This window comes from Leptonychotes weddellii, chromosome 15, assembly GCF_054177405.1.
Source record: "Leptonychotes weddellii isolate Sample4059 chromosome 15, ASM5417740v2, whole genome shotgun sequence".
Lineage (NCBI taxonomy): Eukaryota > Metazoa > Chordata > Mammalia > Carnivora > Phocidae > Leptonychotes > Leptonychotes weddellii.
The window spans coordinates 32,390,625-32,396,138 of NC_138383.1; the positions used below are offsets into that span (position 1 = coordinate 32,390,625).

The 5,514-nt window shown below is 48.3% G+C and overlaps 1 long non-coding RNA gene across 1 annotated transcript; it reads left to right on the top strand.

Moving 5' to 3' along the window:
- Positions 1–2,222: 2,222 nt before the first annotated feature.
- Positions 2,223–3,514, top strand: LOC145717376 (uncharacterized). Its single transcript, XR_014140554.1, has 2 exons — positions 2,223–2,480; positions 2,728–3,514. It is a non-coding gene; the product is annotated as an uncharacterized LOC145717376 (long non-coding RNA).
- The last annotated feature ends 2,000 nt before the right edge of the window (positions 3,515–5,514 follow it).

Below are 5,514 nucleotides of genomic sequence, written 5' to 3' on the forward strand. Positions count from 1 at the left end.
AAGGGGATGGATAGAAAGGTGAGAAGGAAAGACCCAGTTCATACAGCAGTGAAATGAAAGGTCTAGATACACGGGTAAAATTTAGAAAAAATCTAGGTAAATCTTTAAAACAAAACATTAAGGAGTTGGAAGCAAGTTCTGCCAACTACATACAATAGGATACTGTTTACATATGGCTCAAGTGTATGGAAATGTGTGAAACTCATGTATGAGCGACATCTACATATGTCATAAAAGTATACAGAATTCTATGAGGATTGTAACTTAGAATTTAGAAAATTGTATTGGTTATCAGGTGAGTAGGGGACAGATGGGATGAGGGAATGAGACCAGTGGGAGGTACACAAAAGTATTGCTAATGTTTTATCATTTAGCTGGGTGGTGAATACATGGGAGTTCAATGTATCATTATTTTTGTACTTTCCATACACCTCAGATATTTGACAATACATTTAAAAATTAGGGGCGCCTGGGTGGCTCAGTCGGTTAAGTGTCTACCTTCCGCTCAGTTCACTATCCCGGGGTTCCTGGGATCAAGTCACAGATCTGCTCAGCGGGGAGTCTGCTTCTCCTTCTCCCTCTGCCCTTCCCCCTGCTCTCAATCTCTATCTCGCAAATAAATAAAATCTTAAAAAAAAAAAAAAAAAAAGCAGGACCCCAGAGATGACCACAGATTGTGTCCTCCAGACCGGTCCCTCCTCTTTGATTTTCTGGTAACTGGCCAGCCTCCTTGTCTCCCTGGCTTGTCCTGGCTCTACAGAGTACCCTGCTGGGAGTGACCAAATCCTTTCTGGGCATAGATTTGAATGCTCTTGGGCAGCAAGGTAGACTCACCAGAGACCTGTAGTCCTACAATGACTTTCCTCCAGCCCCTTATCTCAAAGCTTCGGACTCTCCCCATGCCCAAAGGGTCTGGTTGGGCCTGATCCCTAACCGGGTCTTGAGAAGTGAGCGAAACAGCAAGCGTCCCGGGGGCCAGACTGTGGTAGCCCAGGTCCCCGCCTGACCCAGGCACCATAGGCAGCCCAAGAGACCTCTAGCTCCTGGCGAGAAGGTGGGAGAGTGTTTGCTGGGAGAGCTCATGCGGTCCTTCAGGCTGGATTCGGGAGTTGGAAGTGAAGAGATGGAGAAACAAACATCTATTTGCCAGAATTTTAAGAGGGCGGAGGAAGACAGAAGGAGGTCCCTCCTGGAGAGGGGCAGCTGGAGTCAGGACGGGACTGAATGCTCCAGGGGCTCCCAAGTGCTACTTCGGCCCCTGGGGGCGCGGGCTCAGATCAGTCCCCCGCATCCGACTCCTCGGCCCCCTGGGCCGCCTGCGCGCTTCTTCGGGTGCCCCGCACCGCAATGCGCGCTCTGGGGTCCAGAGAGTCCCGCGCGAAGCCAGACCTTTCGAGAGGTCCCAGAACATGTTCGGGAATAAAATTAGGACGAATGAGCTGAAAACTGACGGTGTTGCACAAGACCTGGGTCTTGTCCGCAGGGACAGACGAATCGAAAGGACACTTTCTTATTTCTTTCACCAGAATACCATCGTCGGAGGCTGCTGGGGCTCCCCCAAGCGCGAACACCCGCGGCGGTTCTCGGGGTCCGGTCATCACCCCTTTACAAATTAAAGCACCCGCAAAAGGAGGCAGAATCAAACTTCTCGAATTGGGGTGGGGGAGGGGGACGCGAGAAAGCGGAGGCTTAATTTTCTGCCTCCCGCTCGACCCAACGCCCCCCACCTCCTCACTTCCCGGAAGCAGATCCCCGGCGGCGAATGCCGCAAGTCGAGCGGGAGTTCAGGGGCTGGAGGCGTCGGGAGGAGACGCCTGCAGAGCGCGCCTCGGGAGCCTGGGCCGCCGGGGAAGGGCTGGAGTCCGGCTGGGGAGGACTGAAGGACGTGCGGTTGCGCCCGGATCTCCCTCCCTGAGTGTGTGTGTGGGGGGGGTGAGAACTGTAAGCTTCAAAAAATTAATCAAAAAACAGAGAAGCGATAAATACGATCCCCTTTGGGGCGCTGGGGTGGCTGAGTCGGTTAAGCGGCTGCCTTCGGCCGGTTATAATCCCAGGGTCCTAGGATCGAGCCCCGCGTTGGGCTCCCTGCCCGGGGCGGGGTGGGGAGCCTGCTTCTCCCTCTCCTTCCAGTTCATGCTCTCTCTCTCGCTATCTCTGTCTCTCTCTCTCAAATAAATAAATAAAATCTTAAAAAAAAAAAAGATCCCCCGCTCCCTCCAAAAAACCCCCACCTGTATCCACCAAAAGTAACCAAGGCTGTTGTCCTTGCAGAACTGGGTTTCCGGGTCTACAGAAACCATACTGGTGGGTTGTCCCACTGTTTCCCGCGCGGCGCGCGGTGCCCCGCCCTGTGAGGGATCGCTCAGTTCAGCGGATATAAGACGCGGGGCACCGCGCAGTCAAGGTCTCGGTTGTGGGCTTGGGAGGCTGCGTCGCCCACTTCCGGAGTGAGGAGCTCTGCACAGTAGAAACCTCGGCGGGTAAGGATTCCCCTCGCGCTCGTTTGCACAGATCCTCCAAAAGCTCGGCTTCTTTCCCTCCTTAGGTCTGCGCCGGTTCCCTGAGCTCCCGGAGCCCCTCCCCGCTCGGGTCGTTTGGTCTGCTCTCGGTAGCAACTTCCAACGACAGGCGAGCAGTGGGGGATCCGCAAGCTGGGAGGCTGCTAAGGCCGGGTGCGCAGGGGAGGAGGGTGGGGCGTGCGGCCTCAGCCTAGATCTTTCCAAACAGAGCTCGGTAATATTTCCCCACTGTTCAAGAGGGCGAAGAACTTTCGAGGAAAGAACCAATCAGTTTCCGAGGCTCCTGAAGGTGAAGCCAGTGAGGTTGTGGTCTGCGGATGAATAGGGTCAGTGTCCATATTATTACGAGCGACTGTGTTCCGAGGATGCCTGTAAGCCCCTGGCTTGCAACGTCAGTCTTCAAACAACAGCATCGGGCAGGGTGGGAAGACGCGGAACGGTCCGGGAAGCCCTGTATACCCCATTAAGTGGCCAATAGAACCCCCGTGGGTTCTGTCCACAGAGGCTAGGCTGCTGTGAGTGACTCCATTTCCCCTTTTGCACACGACTGTGGTAGGACCCAGAAGGGAATCCTTGAGGACGAGTGCTGGAGGGAGGGGATGCCGGACACGGTGGCGCCTCACTGATGGCGGATCTCAGAGCGAAGCTTCTACAAGGAGGTGGGGGCTCTGGCTAATGTTGGCGAGGCTATGCCTGCCTTACAAGGAAAGAGAAACCGATTCCTCTTCAGTCTGCGCAGGGCAGAAGCGAAAGTTCCTGTGGCCACATGAGCAGCTAAGCCTGAGCGTCCCGCGTCCGAAGTGTTCCTTAAAATGTCACAAAACTTTTCAACTCTTTTGTTTAAATAAGAAAATTAACAATCACAAGTTTTACTACCTACTTGCAAATCAAAAAAGAGTGAAATATGATGGTCGGTTCCTGGCCTGATGATGAGAATGCACAGGTGTTTATGCCTATCAGAAAACAGAAATCAGGGCGCCTGGGTGGCTCAGTTGGTTAAGCGACTGCCTTCGGCTCAGGTCATGATCCTGGAGTCCTGGGATCGAGTCCCGCATCGGGCTCCCTGCTCGGCGGGGGGTCTGCTTCTCCCTCTGACTCTCCCCCTCTCATGCTCTCTCTCTCTCAAATAAATAAATAAATCTTTAAAAAAAAAAAAAAACAGAAATCAATTTCAGTATTATTATCATAGCGACAAGACATTAAGTATACAACCATTCATAGTTATAGTATCTCTTCAGGCTGATGGACATGACCATGGGCCAGAGCAACAGTCTCTGACGACCAGGTACGTTAGAGGATTCCCCTGCTAGGAAAAAAAAAATCTACAAGGGCAACTTTATGAAATGCAATACTTCCTGCTTTTATGCACCTGTATTGGAAGGGAGAGCGTTTTCTCTCGTTTTGCTGAGGTCATTTTCACTGGCACTTAGGAGGCCCTGCTGATTGCCACTGAGAGGGGACTTGGCAGGCCTGGTAAGTACAAATCTACAATTTGCAAGGGAAAAGACAGGGTGGGATGGTTGTTACTAGCAACTGAGCATGGAACATACCAAGGTGTCCACCTGGAGTATAGCACAGTTTGGGACGCCGATACATAATTCTATCAAAGATATAGTATCTATGGAAAAATTTCAGTAATAGAAGGCACGTCGATCTCCCACTGGTTTTGAGCTAATTATATATATTATAAAAATACGTTGTACTTATCTTTTCACCATCATTCATGTAATTTTTAATAGCTCTATTGGGTTATTAATGACACAAAATAAACTGCACATATATTTCTTTAAGTAAGCTCTATGCCCAACATCGGGCTTGAACTCAGACCCCAAGGACAAGAGTCACATGCTCTACCAACTGAGCCAGCCAGGCGACCCTAAACTGCACATATTTAAAGTGTACAAGCTGAAGCCCGCGCTGCAGTCAAGGTAGTAAACGTAGCTTATCAGCCCCCAAGTGCCCTTTTATAACCGCTACCTCCCACTCTCCTGTCCTTCCCACCACCCTGAGCCACGGTTAATTGGTTTTCTGTCACTATAGATTAATTGGCATTTTCTAGAAATTTATACAAATGGATGCGCTCCCCTTATACAAGTAGCTATGATATGTACTGTCTTTTTGTCTGGCTTTTTCCACTCAGAATAATTATTTTGAGATTCATTCATGTTGTGGGTACCCATAGTTCTCTCCTTTTCCTTGCTGAGTAGGCTCCCATCATATGGACAACCCAAATTTGTTTCTGTTAGTGGGCATTTGGGTTCTTTCTAATCACATGTAGGTACAGGTCTTTGTAGGGACTTAGGTTTTCATTTTTCATGGGGAAATACTTAGGTGTGAAATGGCTGAGTCATATGGTAAGTGTTTGAAACTACCAAACTCTTTTCTAAAATGGTTGTATTTCTGTTTCTGCCAGGAACCTATGAGAGTTCCCTTTTCTCCGTATCCTCACCAGTAGCTGGTATAGTTAGCCACATTAGCCATTAAAATAAGTGTGTAGTGCTATCTCATTGTCGTTTTAATTGGCATTTCCCTAATGACTTAGGATGTTGAATAATATTTCATGTACTTACTTGCTCTCCATATATCTTCTTTGGTGAAATATCTGTTCAAATCTTTTATCCATTTTTAAATTGGGTTTTCTGTTTTCTTATTCTCCCCTTCCAAGAGTCCTATATCTAATCTAGATACAAATTATTTATCAGATATATCATTTGCGAATATTTTCTTCTGGTCAAGGACTTGTATTTGAAAATACAAAAGAATGAATTCTTTTAACAGGTGTCTTTCAAAAACATGTTCTTAAAATCCAATGTATATTATTTTTTTTCTTTTATGTAGTGTACATTTAGTAACATCTCTAAAAAAATGTTTGCCAAACCCAAGATAAAAATATTTTCTCCTATGTTTGCCTCTAGAAGTTTTGAGGTTGAGAGGCTGAATATATAAATGGACACTGGCCAGACCATATGTAAGCACAGAACTCTTTTTTTTTTTT